The sequence below is a fragment of the Ambystoma mexicanum genome, chromosome 2p (genome assembly GCF_040938575.1).
Source record: "Ambystoma mexicanum isolate Mex_15411 chromosome 2p, UKY_AmexF1_1, whole genome shotgun sequence".
Taxonomy (NCBI): Eukaryota; Metazoa; Chordata; class Amphibia; order Caudata; family Ambystomatidae; genus Ambystoma; species Ambystoma mexicanum.
In genome coordinates, this window is record NC_090923.1 from 726,727,474 (window position 1) to 726,750,137 (window position 22,664).

Sequence of the window (22,664 nt, forward strand, 5' to 3'; positions counted from 1 at the left end):
GAGTATGTGTTTAAGAAATTGAATACCGCAGGAATGACCTTGAGTAAAGAGAAGTGTAAGATCAACAAACCAGAAATAGAGTATTTGGGTCATGTCATTTCAGCAGAGGGAATATATCCCAAGAGGCGTGATAGAGAACATGCCCATACCTACTTCCATGGAGGAGGGTCGTACTTTCATAGGCATGGCAGAATATTACTCAAAGTTCATCCTGGATTGCCAGACATATGGTATTACTACGCAAACTCACCAAAGGGAAAAGTGTTTTTGAATGGAACAAGGAGTTTGAGGAAGAATTTGTATCGATCAAGTCGGCATTGGCAAGAGCTCCCGCCTTAAAAATTTCAGAAGTGATCGTAAAACCATCATAACTACGGATGCCAGCAACGTAGTTTTGGGTGCACTCAGGAAGATGATGGAAGAGAGGTTCTTATAGCATTCGCATCCATGTTGTTAAAAGGAGCAGAGAAATCATACGCCACTATTGAGAAGGAAGCATTGGCTATTAAATGGGCGGCAGAGAAATTCAGAAACTTTATTTGGGGTTTAGACTTTGAATTCCGCACTGACCACAAACCTTTAGTTGAGGTAATTATGTCCAAAGGATTGGACAAGGTTTCTGGTTGCATCAGGAGATGGGTGACTCATTTACAGGAGTTTAACTGCACAGTAAAGTATGTGCCTGGTGCAAAGAACGTGGCTGCAGATTGCTTATCCAGGCTTACAAGTTTCATGGAGGCGGAGAGAACAAGACAACTCAGAGGTAGTTTTCAGTATAGATTCGGTACCTGTTCCAAAAGAGGAATGCGAGGAAGCAATGGCACAAGACAGTTCCCTTAACAAGCTTTGACAAGTGTTCGAAAGCAATAGTCTTTCAAGAAAGAGTCATTTTGAGGAGTTGAATTTCTTGCCATTCTGGAGCGTTATTGAGGATTTAAGCATCCATGGTGATTTGTTGATGCCTGGTGACAGGATTATCCCTCCGTTGAATGTACGTCAGAGAATCATAGACTTAGGTCATGAAGGCCATCGGATTATTAAGACGAAGCAAAGAATAAGGAGTGATTATTGGTGACCTGGATGCAATCTCTAAGTTGGAAGAACAGTTTGTGAATCTATCCTTTGTAATAAGGGTGATAAGGTTTGTGTGGGTTTGAGATATCCTATGGTCACGACGGATATCCCTGAGAGACCGTGGGACAAACTGGGTATAGATGTGTTGGGTCCAGTATGGAGGAACGGGAAGAAATCTTTCTGCTTGGTTGTGATTGATCTGTTAACCAGATGGGTGGAGGTGTTAATCAGGCCCAGCATCACCACCAAATCAGTCATTGATTTCTTGGATGAAATTAGTGAGTGTGAAGGTCTTCTGGGGGTGATTGTGACCCAATTTCACTCTCAAGATATTGAAGACTACTGCAAAAGGAACTCTATTGAGCATAAACGTAGTGCCATTTACCACCCCCAAACGAATGGTATTGTAGAACGCTTCAATAAAGTTCTCAAAGAAGCCATTCGTTGGGCATGGTCCAATGGTTTGGAGTGGGAGAAGGCTGTGAGAAATGTGATTGTGGCGCATCTTTTCACCCCGCATTGTACAGATGGTGTTTCCGCATTTGAGTTCATCAGGGGGTGGAAAGCTAACACAAAACTAGTACCATCTTGGTTATGGATAGATACTAATATAGGAAAGAAATTGAAGGGTTTTGTGGAGAATATCAAAGGTAATCAGCAAATAATTAAGGTAGCACATGACAAGTCGGCTGCTAGAAAGTTCGGAAGCATTCTCCCGCTTGTGGGCGACACAGTGAGGATCAAGCTTCCTCCTGTTCTCAGGAAGGGCCCGTGCAGATGGTCCAGACCTAATGTGGTGTTATGCAGTGAGATTGGATGACAGACGCATATGGGAAATGGAGTATTTGTGATGAAAAGCTTGGATAGTGAGGTGAAGAGCGGTTCAAATGCAAAGGGTGGTGTTGATGATGCAATGGGGAAGCGGAGACGAGAGGAGAGTTGTGCTGGGGGAAGAGGAAACAGGAATCTGAGTTAGTCTTGCCTAGCAACACAGCACAATGTCTTCGCCCGTCAAGACGTGGGAGAATCTATCGAAGACCTCAGCGTTTGGCTGAATATGTGTGGACGGAAGGAGAACAATCTTACAGCGTTCTGATCATTTGTGAAGAAGAGAGGATGTCACCCGCAATGAGGTGTCGTTTGTGCTGGGCCGGCTCGTGTCTTGAAGGAATGACGTGAGAGTGCAAGGAGACACGGTTGGTGAGGCGGCGGAAAGCTGGAGTCCGGTGGGGCTCATTCGTCTGATCTTCTTTATTCCCCTTCATATATTTAGCATACTTAAGTCAGTATAATATAAAGTCCTCTCCTCACCTACCTTATAATACTGCAGAGGGTGAGCTCACTGAGCCAGTACCTGGTGCAGTCAAGAGGTTGGTTGTACCCCAGGTCTACAGGCCCTTCCGCCTGCAGTTGGCACATGCGTTGCCCTTAGCTGGGCATCATGGCACTAAGAAGACCGAGCAAAGGCTTGCAGCCAAACCTTTACTGGCCTAGGATGGTAGTAGAAGTGGAAAGTCCCTGCAGGACCTGCCCCACTTGTCAGTTGCCTGGTACGACTGGAGGCAGTGTCATTGCCCCACTGCAGGCTTTGCCTGTGGTTGGCACACCATTTGAGAGGGTAGACAGGTAATACCCCTTGAGACCAAGGTGGTTGCCAAGAGTCTCCTGGGCATTTTTACCAGAGTGTAATTCCCTAAAGAGGTAGGCTCTGATAGGGGTTTCAACTTCATGTCTGGTTACATGCCAACAATGTGGTAGGAGTGTGGTGTACCTTCAGGTTCTCTACATCCTACCACCCCAGACCATTGGTCTGGCTGAGATACTTAACAAAATTCTCAAAGGCATATTGGGTGCCTTGGAAGATTTCTAATGCTATCTCTTCCTACAATGCCTGCTGCTTGCCTATAGAGAGGTGCCCCAAGAGAATGTTTGTTTCAGCCCCCATGAGCTCCTCTTTGGACATCCAGTGAGGGAGCCCCTTGCCTTAGTAAGAGAAGGGTTTGTAGCTACATCTCCAGGTCCTGCCAAGCAAGTTGGGGACTGTTTGCTAGGCCTCAGAAGGAGGATGGCACAGATGATGGGCCAGGCATCATAACATGGTCTGGACTACTGCTCAGGAGATCCTTGTGATGGAGCCCACCAAGCCTCAAGCCTTGGCAGATAGGTGGACTGGACCCTTCAGGATAATCTCCAAGATGGGCGAAGCCAACTATCTTGTTAACATGTGTATCTCTGAGGTAGCCCCTCAAGTCTTCCATGTTAACAGTGTCACAGGTTTCACTTTTTCTCACCTGTTTTCGCTGCTTGGCGGGATCCTTCGCCGGGGTTTTCTTCTGTGCTGTTCGGGTCTTGCATAATCCCGCTCAGCTGTCTTCGGATTCCAGGATTCGTTCACCTTCTTCGTGCGGGATCAAGGAAACTCCAGGAAGGAAGGCAGCATTCGGGGGCGGACCGCGTGGAACGTGGAGGATACAGGTACAAGGAGAGGGGAAGGAAAAGGAGTAAGGAATGGGTGCCGGGAATTCAGGAAGCAACTCAGTTCCAGGAGTACGAACTACGACACACGTCAAGCCACAGCTAACGGTAGCGTTGAGACGCGCGGAGCTGCAGGGGAGTGGCTAATTTATAGAACGTGCTGCCTAGGACATAAAGGTCGATACACTGCGTTCCGTGTATGCGGCCATGTTGGGTGTACTACAGCGAGTAACCCCTGACGTGCCAGGGACAAGGAGGACCAGAAAGGGCGTGATCGATGGATCATGACAAAAAGGATCAAACCATACCACAGAAGAAAGGAAGTGTCATTCGTTTTGCTAGCCTCCCGGCAAGAGGAAGATGCGAGTGAGCCCCTTCCTGACTTGCTGCATAGCAACCCTCGGGGTGGATCAGTGGAGGGAGTAGATCTCTCTCCAGATCTGACCCCAGAGCAGCAGACGGCCTGCAGGGCTTTGTTCCAGCAGTATGCCACTCTGTCCTCACTGACACCAGCACTCACCCCTTGATGCAGGCATACATTTGACAGTGGTGACAGTGTACCTGTCAAAAGCAGGTACTATAGGATGTCAGACACTGTAAAGAACCACATCCAGGCAGAGGTCGCCAAGATGTTGGATCTGGGTGTCATTGAACCTTCAACCAGTCCATGGTCAGGCCTGTGGCCCTTGTTCCCAATTCCAGTTCCCAGTCAGGTACCAAGGATTGGAGGTTCTGTGTGGGCTACAGATTAGTCAATGCAGTCACAAAGACTAATGCTCACCCATTGCCTAAGGCTGATGAGCTTGTGCACACCGTGGTGCTGTCAAAGTTTTAGGCACCTTTGACCTCACATCAGGCTATTGGCAAATAGCTATGACTGACAAGCCCAAGGAGAATGCGGCTAAGCTCCTGGGAGGCTCTACCAGTTTAGAGTCATGCCTTTCAGGTTGAAGAATTACCCTGCCACCTTCCAAAGGCTAGTCAGTCATGCCCTGAGTGGAATAGAGACCTTCTGTGTGGCCTTTCTAGACGACACAGTCTACAGTTCCACCTAGGAAGAGCATTTGACTAATTTGGATAAGGTGTTTCAGGCAATGAAAAGGGCCAACCTCACTATCAAGGCCAAGTGCCAGATAGCACAGGGGAAGGTCACTTACCTTGGTCATGAGGTAGGAGGGGGTCAAATCCAACCTCTCCCTAGTAAGATACAAGATGTACATGACTGGGTGACTCCCACTACTGAAACCTAGCTGAGAGCTTTTCTGGGCCTCACTGGGTACTACAGAAACTTTGTGGCAGACTATTTCATTATAGCTGCCCCTCCGCACCTCTGACAGCTCTGACATCACCCAAACAGCCTAAGAAAGTTCAATGGACTGAAGACTGTCATAGGCACTTTGATTACTTGATGGGATGTCTGTGCAGTGCACATGTGTTGTGTGCTCCTGACTACAGAAAACCCGGTATTGTACAAACTGATTCCAGTGATTCAGGAATTGGAGCTGTCTTGTCACAGTTGGACGACAAAGGAAGAGAACATCCAATTATCTTCATCAGTAGGCAACTGAAAAGTATGTTACGTTCAAGTGTTGTAGACCGCTCATAGGCCCGAAGGCATTAAATGTAACTAGGTAGAGCGATATGCTTCAAAAACAGAACATTTTCAAGAGACGCCTAAACTGCATGTGATTAGAAGTACATCCCAAGGCCTGAGGGAGCACATTGCAGAGTTTGGCAGCTGCCACAGAAAAGGCACGCCGCCCACTCTAGATAGGCAAATCCTCGGGACGGAGATCAAGCTGGTACTCACAGAGCGAAGGACTCGGGTGAGAAGGTACGGAGGGAATTTATCCCAGAGATATTCTGCACCTTGACAATAGAAGGCCCGATGAACTAGACAAAAGGCCTTAAATTCTATACGCCTGGCGATGGGGAGCCAGTGGAGGGAACGCAGGACTGGAGTAATTTGGGTGCCATAAGGAGTATAAGTGGCCACCCTAGCAGCCAGATTCTGCAACAACTGCAACCGGTGGATGAGCCCCATTGGCTGAGCCAAAAACAGAAGAGTTACAATAGTCTATACGGCTCAACACCAGTGAGGCCACCACCAGAGGTCTAAGATGACAGGAAGGGCAGAACCCTGCATAGAATCCTCAGATGAAAATGGCTGGCCTTACACACTGCTCCAAGCTGAGCAGCCATAGACAGGGTAGATAATAGAGTAACCCCAAAATATTTAACAGCCGACACAGGGAAAGGGAAATTACCCAGTGCAGCAGGTCAAAAAGATGTAGTCTAAAGAGCCCGATGAGGAGGGGAGCCCACCACCAAGACCTCAACCTTTTCCGCATTCAACTTCAGCCAGTTCCTACCAATCCAAACCCTGACGGTCATCAAGCACTAACTCGAGCACAACACCTCCGCCTGGTTCAGATCTAATCAAACCAGGATCTGGGTGTCATTGGCATAGCAGAAGCACCCGAAGACGAGGTAGCGGATGAGAAGGATCAAAGGCTGTATGTAGATGCTAAAATGTGAAGGGGACAAAGGGGAGCCCTGCGGGACACCACAAGAAAAAGGGCAAGAAGCGGAAGTGAAAGAGGGAAGTTAGGCAGATTGGCCCCTGTCTGTCAGGAAGGAAGAAAACCAGGCTAAAACAGACCTTGTGATGCCTGCTGAAGCCAAACACGAGATCAACATCGGGTGGTTGATGGTGTCAAAAGCCCTGAAAGATCTAACAATTTTAGCATAGTCATTCCACTGCCGTCCACCAATCTGGCCAGGTCGTTGACAACAGAAATCAGGACACTCTCCGTGCTACGTCTGAGACGAAAGCCTGACTGAAAGGGGTAAAAAAACAGTGTTTTCCAAGAAGGAAGAAGGAAGAGAGAAGAGGAGAAACCAAAGATTCCAAGAGTTTCATAAACAGAGGTAGAAGTGAAATGGGACTGAAGTTAGCAAGCACAGTAGGATCCAGTGAAGGCTTCTTAAGGAGGGCAATAACTATGGCCTGTTTTAAGGGGCGTGGCTAACTAGCCATGGAATATGACGTGCTCCGTGCTGGGCTCCTGCCGATCCGTCAACATTTTGCTGATTTACGCTCTGAAAACTGTCATGAGTGCCTGGAAATTCTAGGACTAAGCGTTGGAACACATGCGCTATTGGAATCTGAAAGGGAGAGTCAGCCGGTCCTGCAAATCACGAGATAAATGGATTTTATTAACTACAGTAGTGGGGATACTTTGTTGCCAAGATGGCTGCAAACAATGGAAAAGCTGGTCGTGAAACGAAACTGACTCCTCGGATTTCATCGAGCGGCTGCGGGCGTCTGCCTAAGAAAGGATTCTGTGTGCCCTGGTGAAACTGTGTTGCTGGATTACAGCCCCAAGATGGAATGGCGATGGCGATCGAACAGCATAGCGAGATCGCTTGAACAAGCGTTGGAAACTGAGGCGGCTTGCAAGTATACGCATGACGGCCAGACCTCGCTGCGTATGAAGTGGAGATATCGACTGCAGACGAACGACATCAGGGGTGTCCCTGGGCCCTACACCGACGAGGCGGCGCCCCCGGGATCGACTGTGGGGAACGCCTCTTAGTGAACACAATAAAGCCGCTGGCAGCGATAAGCGAACGCAGCGCCTAGCTGTATGCAGGGTAGCCGCGCTCGTGAGGTGAGAGACATAGATCTGTGAAAACGGATTGAAGCAATAACGGCACTGACGGAGAGGGCTGTCAGTGGCGCGGACTGGGAAGACATTGGGCTGTGCTAAGAACGCTGGTAACTGCTGGCCTGAAAGACGGGAATCGCCGCACCCATATAAATGCTGTGAACTGAGGAGCAGGACAAAGGTGCTTAAGGAAGGTGCTGTAAACCGAGACAGCTGTGATATAGGGCCCGCTGGAAAGTGCCATATATAGGAAGCTGCTGCCAAGTGATCATACACACAAAGCCCACATATGCGCATTACCAAATGGTTAAGCTAGCAGACGTGCAGAGGATGATGCAGAAAGATTGTCATTGGAATGTGATGAGGATGCAGTTGAGGTTTACAGAAAATGGCCTGTGTGCTGCTGCAGAGGCAGAGATACAGCTACGTGGCCGTCAAGAGAAGGCTGCGCGAAGCAAGCATCAAGTACATGCTTCTGTACCCGGCGAGGCTTAAGGTGTTACATAAGAGCAAAGCCCTCTTCTTTGACACTCCGGAGGAGGTGGTGACATGGCTGGACCTGCAGGGTTGCCCGGAACAAGAAGCGGACCGAGACCGGCGAGATGGTGATAACTGAAGAACTTGCGCCATTGACATAGAAGGGGTAAGTTGGAGGGTGATCCTGGTTATACTGGGAAAGTGAGACTGGTTGAACACTGCGTAGCATTCGGGCCTTGTGCTCGACATGGACTGGAATATAGTGGGAAAATGTACTTGGTAGCTGCCTAGCATTAACATAAAGCGTAATATATTTAGAAATAGGAGCAACAGAATTGGAGCAGTCCACCCCAAGATACTAATAGTTAAGTGGCCATTAGGGCGGCTTCACCCTACTGGGTCCTGAGCATAGGTTTGTGCTAGTCGGGGCTAGATGTGGGGGTGCCTGAGATCCAGGAATGGAGCTGGCCAACAGTCGGGGAGGGTGTTGTTGGGGAAGGGACGAGGGGAGGGAGGGGAGGGAGGGGTGGGAGGTGGGGAGTTGGGTGTGTATATAGTTATGGGGAGTTTGAGTTCAAATATGAGCCTACATGGAAGAGCTAGAGGGTTGTATCTGTTTTGCGTGAGTGGGTTGGATCGGCTGGAGGTAAAGGAGGTGAGTACTAATGAGCTGTGGGAGATCTTAAGATAGTAACGTGGAATGTCAGGGGACTAACCAGTTATTCGAAGTGGAATAAAGTCATGCTGTATTTGGAAAGGCAAAAGATAGATATTGCGCTGCTACAGGAGACGCATCTGACACGGGAAAAGATGGAGCTGGTGGGGAAAAAATGGAAAGGGATTGTGGTGGGCTCTTCATGCTATGCTAGAGGAGTGCTGGTTTGGGTGGCGCCGCACGTCCCGTTCCAGCTAATACAGGAAATGGTGGAAACTGATGGGAGAATGGGTATAGTGAGAGGGCTGGTGGAGAATAAAGAGGTATGTATCGTAAACACGTATGCCCCCAATGAGAATACTGCGGCATACTTCAGGACTCTATGCGCCAATCTTGGTATGTGTGTGGGCGGTGTGGTGATCTGGGGAGGGGATTTCAATTGTCTGAACCCCAAGGTAGACAGATCTGATGACAAGATTGATGAGCCCGCCCCAGCGGCTAAAGCATTACAGAGGCTACTAGATGATTTCGGCTTGGTAGATGCATGGAGAATATAATATCCTAATGGGAAGCAATATTCTCACTACTCAGCCCCGCAGCAGCTGCACACAAGGCTTGATTATGTTTTCACCACACCAGAGGTAGTGATAGAAATTACTCAAATGGAATATAGGGCGAGGGTCCTATCAGATCACTCGCCCCTGGTCCTGGGGTGGCAATATTGCCACCCAAGGGCGCGGATTCCGACATGGAGCCTCCGAGCTGAGGCTCTTAAAGATCCAGTTTTTAGAGAGGATATGAGAGATGAGATCACTAAATATTTTGAGATGAACACTGGTAGTGTTGACTCGGCAGGTATACTATGGGAAGCCTTTAAGGTTGTGATGCGGGGGGTTGCCATAGCTAAATCAAAGGGTTCTGCAGGGCGGGATCCTGGCTGACCTACAAAGAGCAGAAGATGAACTAGAAAGAGCATTAGGAAATGATAGGATAGATACGGAGTTAGTGCTCAAATTGCAGCAGCGGTGTGCAGAACACTGGGAGAGGCTCTGCAACCTCAATTATAAAAAGTATGTAGAGAGACAGCATGCGGGAGGGGATAAAACAGGCCACCTCTTAGCGTGGCTATATAAGAGTGAAACTCCTAGGCCCCCGATTAGGACGATAACCAAAGAAGATGGTGAGGTAGCAGATACCAGGAAGGAGTCAACAGGGAGTTTGTGTAACGCTCACCTGATTCTCGCAGAGGCGCCGGTCTTGACTGGGCGACTACCGTATCTTCAAAGGTGATGTGTAGCACCCGGTTGGCTCTTTGGGCTGGACCTCTGTGCACTGTATGCCTGACTTCACTGTATGCCTGACTTCAAGAGCAAGATGTCTGCAGACAGAAAATATGGGATTAATGAACTGGGGTTATTGGGGTGTCCCTATCTCTTCCCTTTTTTGCTCTCCTGTAGACCCCCAAAGGTTAACGCTCTCACCTTAGGTAAGTGAATGCCGAGCTCTCCATCTGCCTCGGGGCAGGGTGCTGTAACCAGTTTCTTCACTGGATCGGTAGCGCAGGCCTCTTGACTTCAGAGGACTGCTGTCCGTCGTTTACTGCACGAACGGTAAGTTTCGAGTAATTCTATTGTCTTTAAAGTCTTTAGCAATGATGTCTCTTGTTTTGCAGGTTCCGGCGAAGGCGGATGACGGGCTGAAGTGAGTTGAAGATGGAGTCCGTATGATGAATAGAAGCGCCTGGAAGCACGTAAGTAAGCGCTTGTTGCCTGCTTCACGATGCGCTCTAACTGTCTTTTATTTTGCAGGTACGAGTTCGGAGCGGCTGCAGGGTGCCGGAATACCCACTGGGGTTGATGTGGAAAGGAGTAATGGCACGTGAGTATTAAAGTTCCCCAATGTCTTTAAACGCACCTTGTTTTGTCTTTCAGATGCAGGATGCAGCGCCGAAGGCCTCCGGAGCGTGCGAAGAGTCGGTAAGCTTTTGTCTTTCAGATGCCGGAATGCAGTGTGAAGACCTCCGGAGCGCACGAAGAGTAGGTAAGCCTTTGTCTTTCAGATGCCGGAATGCTAACCTGTTCTTTCTTGTCTTTATAGGTGTTGCTGAAGACTGGATTCAGGATGGTAAGCCTTTTTCCTTAGGCCCAGGATCCGATGCAGAAGACACGATGAGCGTTCTGCTGCAGAGGATGCAGAATAACGCAAAGCAAGATTCATCCACCGGGTGTGGTTTAAATAGCCTCCTGTAGTGCTTAGGTGTCTCCTTCCACAGCCACGCCTAGGTAAGAAAAGAGTTCCTGCTTTCCAGAAGAGTTCCAGTGTTCTGAATCTAGGGAGTGGCTCCTGCCCCACCCAACAGAAAAGTAGTTCCAAACAGAAGAGGATCAGAGGCTCAGCTGGCAGGCAAGTAAGCAGCATGGTCTGCTGCAGGTAAGTCCACCCAAGCATTATGAGCCCGGCGCTTCCAGCGCTGGGACTGGGCACATTTATGAGCCTGGTGCCACTGGCGCCAGGACTGGGTCCAAAAGGTCCCAATTGGGACTGGTTGGCCCTCGGAACCTGGGTTATGGATCTGCTTCCAAGGGAGTTGGGAAAACCCTGACCTTTTGGAAGCAGAGATCATGACAGTACCCCCCCTCAAGGCCCCTCCCAAACCGGGCTTCTCCGGGGGTTTTGGCTTGTCAGGAAATGTTCGGTGAAATCTTTTGATTAGGCGAGGAGCGTGGACATATTCAGCAGGTTCCCAGGATCTCTCTTGGGGGCCGTAGCCTTTCCAGTCAATTAGGTAAAATAGTTTAGATTTGGAGATCTTGGAGTCCAGAATGCTTTTGACTTCAAACTCGAGTTCTCCATCAACTAGGATGGGTTTTGGAGATTTAGTTAGTCGGGTTTGAGGTTGCACGGGTTTTAATAGAGAGACGTGGAAGACCGGATGTATCTTCATGTGAGGGGGCAAGTCATACTTGACCGCTACTGGTTTTACTATGGTAGTGATGGAATAGGGACCAAGGTATCTTGGGTTGAATGTGCGTGGCCCTTTTAGAGGTAGATATTTGGTGGATAACCAGACTTGGTCCCCTACTTGATATTGAGGGGCTTCCTTCCGATGTTGATCTGCTCCTTTCTTGTATTGTTCTTTAGCCCTTTGAAGGTGAGAAACAGCTTCCTTAAAGGCTTGGGTGATTGTAGAATGCAGGTAGTCTACTGCTGGTGTTTCAAGATCTTGGAGGGGATCCAACTCCGAGGTTCGAGGGTGACTGCCGTACAAAAGAAAAAACGGTGTTTTCCCAGTTCCCGAATGGACAGAGTTATTGTAGGCATATTCGGCTATCCAAAGGATGTCTTTCCAAGTTTTTTCAGTTTGTTGCAGCATGCAGCGTAAATACTGTTCCAGAGTTTGATTGGTCCTCTCGGTTTGTCCGTCGGTCTGAGGGTGGTGACTGGTCGATAGTCTCACATCAATTTGAGCCGACCGACAGCAACTTCGCCAAAAATGAGAAATAAATTGACTACCTCGATCCGAAATTAGAACTGAAGGAAAACCATGTAGTCGGACGATGTTTTCGAGGAATTCTCGGGCCAGAGTTGCTGCTGTTGGCAAGCCTTTGAGCGGAATGAAATGCGCCATCTTGGAGAATAAGTCCACGATTACTAGAATCGTATTGTATCTGGAGCATGGAGGTAGATCGGTGATGAAGTCCATAGAAAGCGTATGCCAAGGGCGAGGTGGGATGTCAATAGGGCGTAAGAGGCCTGCTGGTCTTTCCTTTTGACTCTTGTTTTGGGCGCATACTCCACAAGACATTATAAAGTCTCTGATATCTTTTTTCCAAGACGGCCACCAGAAGTAACGCTTGATCTTTTCTGAGGTCTTGGCCATACCGGGATGACCTTCCATTAAAGAATCGTGATAACAGGAGATTACTTTTTTCTGTAAATCTGTGCTGGGTAGGTATAATCGTTCTTGGAAATACAATAAGTCGTCCTTTACTGCAAAGTCCTTTCCCTGCAGATGCCAATTCTGTATGTCTGCTGGAGTTACAAGTTGCCTGGCTTTATCCTTAACTTCCTCTATGGATTCTGTGGCGATTACACCCAGAATTCTTTGTTCGGGAATGATTGGTACAGGTTTAGGGTCGATCAAGTGTTCTTCCACTCCCATCCGAGAAAGGGCATCAGCTTTACCGTTCTTTGTACCAGGTCGATAGGTAATTATGAAGTCAAACTCGGCAAAGAATAATGCCCAACGGAGTTGTCTAGAGGATTGGGCTTTTGCGGTTTTCAAATATTGCAGGTTTCGGTGATCCGTAATCACAGTAACGGTGTGTCGGGCCCCCAGCAGATAATGCCGCCAAGCCTTAAAGGCAGACTTGATAGCCAGAAGTTCCTTGTCAGTAATCGTGTAATTGATTTCAGGAGGCGAGAATTTGCGGGACCAAAATGCCACGGGATGCAACTGATTGGTTACCGGGTCCTTTTGTGATAGAACTGCCCCCATGGCAAGGCTTGAAGCATCAGTTTCCACGATGTAGGGGAGTTCGGGGCGAGGGTGTTTTAAGATTGGTGCAGAGATAAATTTAGTCTTCAAATCCTGGAAAGCTTGTTCCGCCTCGGTAGACCATTCAAAACGTTTGTTTTTCTTTAACAAGGCAGTGATGGGCTGGACTATTCGAGAGAATTCGGGGATAAACCTGCGGTAAAAGTTAGCAAAGCCTAACATGCTTTGCACACCTTTTACGGAGGATGGTGATGGCCATTTGAGAACTGCATCGACCTTCTTTGAATCCATACGTACTCCGCCAGGTGATAATATGAATCCCAAGAATTCAACTTCAGTCACGTTGAAAACACATTTTTCCAACTTAGCGAAAAGTTTGTGTTGACGCAATCTTTCGAGGACCATTTTCACGTGTTTCCGATGTTCAGATTCCGATGAAGAATAAACGAGGATGTCGTCAATGTAAACAACAACACACACATCTATGAGCTCTCTGAGGACATCGTTCATAAAATATTGAAAGGCGGCCGGGGCATTGCAAAGTCCGAAGGGCATGACCTGATATTCAAATAGCCCATACTTGGTGCGGAAGGCAGTCTTCCATTCATCGCCCTCTTTTACTCGTACCAAGTGGTAAGCTCCTCTAAGGTCCAGCTTTGTATATATGCATGCTTTTCTGACTTGGTCCAGGAGTTCAGGGACCAAAGGTAACAGATATCTATTCTTAACGGTGATCTGGTTCAGGGAGCGATAATCGATACAAGTTCTAAGGTCTCCTTCCTTTTTTGGAACGAAGAACAAAGCTGAAGAAGCAGGGGACTTGGAAGGACGAATAAACCCATTCGCCAGGTATTGATCCAGGTATTGTCGAAGGTGAAGGTTCTCAGGCTCGGTGAGAGCATACATTCTACTACAAGGAGGAGTAGAGCCAGGTAGCAGGTCTATCTGGCAGTCATAAGACCTATGAGGAGGTAGAGTGTTAGCCTGATCCTTCCGGAAAACATCTTGGTATTCAAGGTATTCGGGAGGTAACTGGGGAGTCTCTGAAGAAATTGCTGCCAGTGCAACACCAGGTGGAAGGTGACAAGTAGAGACACATTCTGGAAACTGGACCGTTCTTGCTCGCCAATCGATCAGAGGATTGTGCTTCTCTAACCAAGGTATTCCTAGAATAATCTGAAACTGAGGGGCCTTGATCACATCGAACACGATCTTCTCATGGTGTCCATCTTGACTTACTAGCGTCACCGCTTGAGTGGTATGCGTTACTGGCCCGGAGGCTATCTCCGTACCATCCACTGTAGTAATGACGTCCTTTACAGCCTTGGGACAAAGAGTTAGATTCATCCTCAAAACCATTTCATGAGCCACATAATTGCCGATGGCACTGCTGTCGACGTAAGCTTCAATTGCATGTAATCGATCTGGATTATCAGGGCTAATGAGGACCATAGGTATCACGAAATGCGAGGTCACGGAACTGGTTTTCACGCTCGGCAAGAGGACCTCTATTCTTGTCGGGCGAGGTCGTTTCCCTGCTCAGAGTTTGTAACTTTGGTAACTGCAGCTCCTACTGCCTTCTTGGCAGGTTTGACCGGACAGCCTCGAAGAAAGTGCCCTGAGTTTCCGCAATATAGGCATAATTGCAACTGTTTTCTCCTTTCCCGCTCCTTTTGTGTTAGAGGACCTTTCAGACCCCCAATTTGCATGGGTTCCCCGGAGTCTACTCCTTTGGAAGGAGTTGGCGGTTTGGAAAATACTCGAGCATCAAACTTGGAACGGTCGGCCTTCCTGTTCTGCAGTCTATGATCTATTTGAACGACCAAGTCTACATAATCCGAACAGTCTTGTGGGGGATTCACTACTTGGGCTAAAACATCTTTGAGCTCTCCACGTAGACCTCTGTAAAACAGCGTAATCCTTTTGTCCTCAGGCCATTGAGTTTCCACTATTAGTCTATTGAAAGATGCAATATAAGCCAAAAGGTCTTGATTACCCTGTCGCAACGAAAGAAGCTCATTGTCCAAGGCCTGCCCCTGTGAATGTCTTGCGAACAGTTTTTCCATACTAAGCTGAAAGGCTTGAAAATCATGGAGAACCGGATCATCTTGATTAACTAGAGGGATCGACCAGTCTGCCGCATTGCCACTAAGGTACGAAAGTACAAAAGCTACTTTAGCTTGATCAGTTGGAAAGGCTGCTGGCCGGCATAAGAAGTGCAACCGGCACTGATTGATAAATACTGCAAACCTCTTTGGGTCACCAGAAAATCGTTCGGGCGGAGCCAGAGGTACATTCCCAGGTAGGTTGATCTGCACTGGATTCATAGAGGATATTGAAGGAAGATTTGCCCCTGATGCGGGTAACGGGGTTTGTCCGGCTTGTGACTGTAGCAATTGTCTAGCAAGACCGTCTGTTCTCTCCTTGGAAATAATTAGTTCCCTTCTTAGAGCATTCGTTTCCTGACGAGCTGCATGCACTTCTGCCCTTAGTTCCCCAAGTAACCGGGCTAGGTGGTCAGTATCCGAGGTTTCCATAGCGCCTGGGCGAGAGTTTTGCGGTAGGCTTTGCGTTCTGTAACGCTCACCTGATTCTCGCAGAGGCGCCGGTCTTGACTGGGCGACTACCGTATCTTCAAAGGTGATGTGTAGCACCCGGTTGGCTCTTTGGGCTGGACCTCTGTGCACTGTATGCCTTACTTCAAGAGCAAGATGTCTGCAGACAGAAAATATGGGATTAATGAACTGGGGTTATTGGGGTGTCCCTATCTCTTCCCTTTTTTGCTCTCCTGTAGACCCCCAAAGGTTAACGCTCTCACCTTAGGTAAGTGAATGCCGAGCTCTCCATCTGCCTCGGGGCAGGGTGCTGTAACCAGTTTCTTCACTGGATCGGTAGCGCAGGCCTCTTGACTTCAGAGGACTGCTGTCCATCGTTTACTGCACGAACGGTAAGTTTCGAGTAATTCTATTGTCTTTAAAGTCTTTAGCAATGATGTCTCTTGTTTTGCAGGTTCCGGCGAAGGCGGATGACGGGCTGAAGTGAGTTGAAGATGGAGTCCGTATGATGAATAGAAGCGCCTGGAAGCACGTAAGTAAGCGCTTGTTGCCTGCTTCACGATGCGCTCTAACTGTCTTTTATTTTGCAGGTACGAGTTCGGAGCGGCTGCAGGGTGCCGGAATACCCACTGGGGTTGATGTGGAAAGGAGTAATGGCACGTGAGTATTAAAGTTCCCCAATGTCTTTAAACGCACCTTGTTTTGTCTTTCAGATGCAGGATGCAGCGCCGAAGGCCTCCGGAGCGTGCGAAGAGTCGGTAAGCTTTTGTCTTTCAGATGCCCGAATGCAGTGTGAAGACCTCCGGAGCGCACGAAGAGTAGGTAAGCCCTTGTCTTTCAGATGCCGGAATGCTAACCTGTTCTTTCTTGTCTTTATAGGTGTTGCTGAAGACTGGATTCAGGATGGTAAGCCTTTTTCCTTAGGCCCAGGATCCGATGCAGAAGACACGATGAGCGTTCTGCTGCAGAGGATGCAGAATAACGCAAAGCAAGATTCATCCACCGGGTGTGGTTTAAATAGCCTCCTGTAGTGCTTAGGTGTCTCCTTCCACAGCCACGCCTAGGTAAGAAAAGAGTTCCTGCTTTCCAGAAGAGTTCCAGTGTTCTGAATCTAGGGAGTGGCTCCTGCCCCACCCAACAGGAAAAGTAGTTCCAAACAGAAGAGGATCAGAGGCTCAGCTGGCAGGCAAGTAAGCAGCATGGTCTGCTGCAGGTAAGTCCACCCAAGCATTATGATCCCGGCGCTTCCAGCGCTGGGACTGGGCACATTTATGAGCCTGGTGCCACTGGCGCCAGGACTGGGTCCAAAAGGTCCCAATTGGGACTGGTTGGCCCTCGGAACCTGGGTTATGGATCTGCTTCCAAGGGAGTTGGGAAAACCCTGACCTTTTGGAAGCAGAGATCATGACAGTTTGCTGATTATTACAAGGTGCTATACGAGGACAAGGAGGGGGCAGCCAAGAAGAGATAGTTGGAACACTAGAAGATATAGGATTGCCCAAGATAAGTGAAGAGGAAAGAGAAGAGCTTGAGGCACCAATTACCTTGGAGGAGTTGAAGGAGGTTATGAGGCAGTTGCCCACCAGTAAAACCCCAGGAGCGGATGGGTTCCCTAGTGAATTTTATAAAGTATATAAAGATGAAGTGCTCCCCCCCAATGCTAGAAATGCTTAATGAAGCGTTTGAGGTGGGACGGTTGCCGGAGTCGCTCAGAGAAGCGATCATACCGCTCCCCAAACCCAACAAACCAGGGCATAGCTGTGGCTCCTACAGGCCGTTGTCGATGTTGAACCAGGACAGTAAGATATTGACGGCTGTCCTGGCAAATAGATTGCGGAAGGTAATTAGCAAACTAATACATCCAGAACAAACAGGCTATGTCCCGAATAAAAACATAACTCACAACCACAGGCGGCTTCACCAGGTGGTTGAATGGGGAGGTAAAATTGAAGGTGAAATGGCTATTGTGTCGTTAGACGCGGTAAAAGCTTTCGACTCGGTTAGGTGGCCGTGGCTGTTGGCGGCCCTGAGAGGGTACGGAATGGGGCCAGGTTTCATCAGGTGGGCGAAGATGTTATACAGTGAGCCGCTGGCCAGAGTTCGGACAGGAGCAGTGATATCTGAGAAATGGCAACTTAGCAGAAGAACCAGGCAGGGGTGCCCCTGGTCCCCGATGTTGTACACTCTGACACTTGAAATTACCTGAAGAAAATCTCCAATATATTCTGGAAGTGATGGAGAGGTATGCAGGACTGTCCGGCATAGCGGTGAATCCCCAAAAATCTAGCATATTCCCACTAGGTAGCTATAAGGGAACCCCTGTAGAAAGGTTACCGGTGCTGCAAATACCATGGGTGGTTGGCTCTTTCTGTTACATTGGAATAGATGTGTATCACATGGCAGAAGAGATACATAAGCACAATACTGAGATAGCCATTGAGAAAATCTGTAAATGTATGAAGTTTTGGGAAAAGTTGCATTAGCAATGATGGGACGAGGGGCAATGCTTAAGATGGTGGTCCTGCCTAGGCTTCTACATTATTTTAGTAATATTCCATATATGATACCCAAGACATTTTTTGCTAAACAGAACAGTTTGTGTAGGGACTTCCTGTGGCATGGTACCCGGAATAGAGTGGCGCTATGGAAGTTGCAGAACCTCTATGAAAAAGGGGGTATCAAGCTGCCTAATTTTGAGGTCTATTATGTAGCGAGTCAATTACAATATGTGGCCAAATGGCTCTCTGATGAGGCGACCCCTGAACTTAGATTGTTTGGACAGGACTGTGCCCCGTTTTACTTAAGGGAAATTATTTGTTTGCCTGAGTCAGAAATGAAGGAGTGCCCTGGGATGATGATGCTTGGGTGGAAAATGTGGCGTCGAGCATGCCGGATGATGGAAGACCCATTCCCGTGCTCCCCGCAGGTGCCGCTGGTTGCTTCAGCAGGGGGAGATAGGCAGCTGAGGGTGATTATTAGAACCTACTGGGAATCAGTTGGGCTGGTAACATTAGGGGATATTTGGCAAGAGGGGACCATCAGGGATTTTGATGGACTTGGGGAGGAGGTGGCATTGCATACGGGCCAATACGTTACGTACCATAGATTGGTGATGAAAATTCAGAAAACATGGCCTGAAACAGTGTTGACAGAGGAACCTGACGCTATTGTGGGGACAATATATGACATATCGGAAGGGGGGCATGAGATTTCTAGATTGTATGAGATGGTGATGACTAAGGTTGGGAAAGAATTAACACATCTGAGATTAGACTGGGAAGCAGAGGTGGGAGCCCAGATGGAGGATGGGGTATGGGAACGTGCCCTGGGATACCAAAAGAAAGTGTCAAGAAATGCCAGGCTAAAACAAATACAGCTGTATATAACACACAGAGCATATATGATCCCTCTGAAGATATCTAAGTTCGGAAATATTGGGCGACAGGTGTGCCCTAAGTGCGACAAGGAAAACGCTGACATGACACATATGTTTTGGTCATGCCCATTAATTGAAGGTTTCTGGGGAGAAGTGGCACAAAAATTAGCAGAGAAGGAGGTCACGCTTATAATAGACATGGCTTGGGCCTGCTTGCTGGGAGGGATCCCCAGACCACAGAAGCTTAAGCATGTTGGGAAACTGAAAGATTTGGCATATGTGCTTGCAAAGCAGAGGATTGCCATGGGATGGAAAAAGTGTCACAAGCCACGGGTGGAGGTGTGGTGGAGAGAGTTGCAGAAATGGGCGGAGGCTGAAACGGTTGTATGGCAAGAGGCGAGTAGCGCGATGCGGGATGAAAGCGAGGCTCGGCCTCGACTTCGTTGCGAGGCAACGCGTCCTTGTTCCACATAACCAGGAACTTCCGCCGGCAGGCGGAATAGCCGGCGGCCACCCCAAGGCCACTATATGGCTAAGCTGCCCTGTTTGCCCACATCAGGAACCTTCCGGCGAGCGGGGAGGAGCCCCCACCTCTACTCCTTCGGAGCGGGCAGGAGCCCCCACCTCTACTCCTTCGGAGCGGGCAGGAGCCCCTAGCACACACCGAGGCACAGCCAGGACTCCAGGTGTGCCATCCAGGGGAATCCCCTGCTCGTACCCCTCCTGGGTACTTCCTGCCACTACTGAAGTGCCTCACTTGCAGGCCTACCTCCCTTTTGGCCCACAACCCGCACGCGCCGACATTACAAGAAAACAAAATGTCGGGCGCGATGCGGGATGAAAGCGAGGCTCGGCCTCGACTTTGTTGCTAGGCAACGCGTCCTTGTTCCACATAAACAGGAACTTCCGCCGGCAGGCGGAATAGCCGGCGGCCACCCCAAGGCCACTATAAGGCCAAGCTGCCCTGTTTGCCCCTGTTCGCCGCTGGCAGGCGTGAGGCGCTCGCCCCTATCGAACCTTGCTATTGGGACTTGCTTCCATCATAGGCATCCACCTGCTGCATCTGTTGCCACCCTTCTCATTAAAAAGTATCTTCGGTCCAGGAACCATAAAGTGCCGAGTGCCAGGCCTCATGCTCCTCCTGGAACCCACCTACAACATCCTGATTATGCTGGCAGCTATTCAGGGTAAGAAGCTCACTACCAGCATACAACCCCAACTGTTACTGCAACCTTGTTGCACTGTTAGTGTATGGCTGTGTGGCCTGAGTATACTCGCCACTTTAAATTGTGTTGTGCCTTATGGTCGCTTTCAGCCCACTTTAAATTGTGTTGTGCCTTATGGTCGCTGTCAGACCACTTTAAATTGTGTTGTGCCTTATGGTCGCTTTCAGCCCACTTTAAATTGTGTTGTGCCTTATGGTCACTGTCAGACCACTTTAAATTGTGTTGTGCCTTATGGTCGCTTTCAGCCCACTTTTAAATTGTGTTGTGCCTTATGGTCGCTGTCAGACCACTTTAAATTGTGTTGTGCCTTATGGTCGCTTTCAGCCCACTTTTAAATTGTGTTGTGCCTTATGGTCGCTGTCAGACCACTTTAAATTGTGTTGTGCCTTATGGTCGCTGTCAGACCACTTTAAATTGTGTTGTGCCTTATGGTCGCTTTCAGCCCACTTTTAAATTGTGTTGTGCCTTATGGTCGCTTTTCAGGCCACTTTAAATTGTGTTGTGCCTTATGGTCGCTTTTCAGGCCACTTTAAATTGTGTTGTGCCTTATGGTCGCTCTCAGACCACTTTAAATTGTGTTGTGCCTTATGGTCGCTTTCAGCCCACTTTTAAATTGTGTTATGCCTTACGCCTTTGTCAATCTCTAAGTGCCAATGCCATGCCCCAGTATATTTGCATTATTAGCCACGATTAGGACTTCCCAAGTCTGATCCCTTGCTGTAGCATATCCTTACAGATACTAACAGGATCTCCAACCTAGACTGATAGTACATTTGCACCCCAATTCCCTCCGGACTTGCCAATTACAAGCACTATCTTGCCATTCCCACAATATGTACACTACTACCTGCTTCTCACACTCACGCGGGACCATAGCCTGGACTCTACTAACCATCACCATAATAATGGCCCTCACCAACTCTACACCCTGCAACTTACAAGAGAGAAACCTGCGACTTAGAGCTAGGCTCCCACGACTTTATGACATCAAAAATAAGAGAACCAATCCACCAGTACCCACGCGCACCTCCACTACCATTAATCCTAACCTCCCAGACCTTGCAACGATAAATCGGCCTCAACCACTTGATTACCTATACTACAAACAGAGGAGACCTACCCACCCCAATCCCAGATCTACCAAAGATAACATGATAAATCCAACACTATCAGGAGCCCTTATTAATGCTAGGTCCCTTATAGCACACAATGCCGAAATAGCAGATATACTGTCTATGGACAATTTAGATATCCTTGCTGTCACTGAAACCTGGCTCCATGATGCAGCTGGTCCTGCCCTCTCGACTGCCATACCAGATAATTTCAATATCCTAAGAGTCGACCGACCTAACACCAGAGGAGGTGGCCTGGCTATCATAACCAAAACACATCTAGCTGCCAGACTCGCCCCACACCCAGCTTTCACATTGTGTGAACTTCTCTTAGCTAAAATACCTATCTCAAACAACAGCACACTAACAATACTTCTTGTGTACAGACCACCAGGCCCACTAGGCAACTTTGAGGAAGACCTTTCCAGCCTCCTCACTGACACCATTAAAGACTCCACTCAGCTCCTTCTACTAGGCGACTTTAACTTTGGCTTTAATGACGCTGAAGACAAACAAGCCTAAGCAATCCAATTCATTCTAGTCAATCACGACATTACCCAAAATGTCCTAGCTCCTACACATACAAAAGGCCGTACGCTAGACTGGATAGCCAACCACAACTGCAACATTACTATCTCCAGTATCCTACCTCAAATATGGACCGACCATTATCTTATATGCTTTACAGCCAACATCGAACCTCCCAAACCTAATAAGAATAAAATAGCACCCCCCATGCCAACAAGAAGTAAAAAAGAAATCACAGCGGAAAAACTACTTCCACTTCTCCTACCAACTCTCACAGCTAGTCCTAATGATTCCAACCCTAGTGAGTTAGTTGAATCATTTAACGCCATGACCAAAGCTCTAGACTTGATTGCCCCTACCAAACTTCATAAAAGTAAACGTGAAACTCACCTTAACTCCTGGTTCACCCCCCATCTCAAAGAAATGCGTATCCAAAAACGCAAACTCCAAGCTATTTGGAGGCATACTCCTTCTGCCGACAATAAAACCACACTTGCTAACTTTGCCAAAAAATACAAAAAGGAAATTATTCAAACGAAAAAAGACTCATTCAATGATAGAATCAGTAAAGCCAATTCTAACTCCAAAGAGCTCTTCACCATTCTTCGTGAATTGGAAAATCCTATTGCCCCCAGAGACAATGTCCCCAAGGACAAATCCTGGTGTACTAGTATCCAAAATGCTCTAGCAAATAAAATCACAACCCTTCAATCTAAAATTGCTCAGAAAAAAGCCTCCTTGAGCCCTTGTGGAACTCACACCACCCCATTGAAGGAGTTACCCAGCACACCCTCCCAAAATAACGGTAAACCCTTCAGGTTTACCAATATCTCTATATTGGAAACTGAAAAGGTCATTCTGTCCCTTAAACCGTCAAATTGCCAAGGTGACAGTTGCCCTGCGCAAATCATTAAGGATGCAGCCAGAGATCTTGCACCCTTCATCTCGAAACTTATCAATGCCTCCTTCAACACGAGCACTGTACCCACCAACCTTAAAGGATCCTGGGTTCTCCCC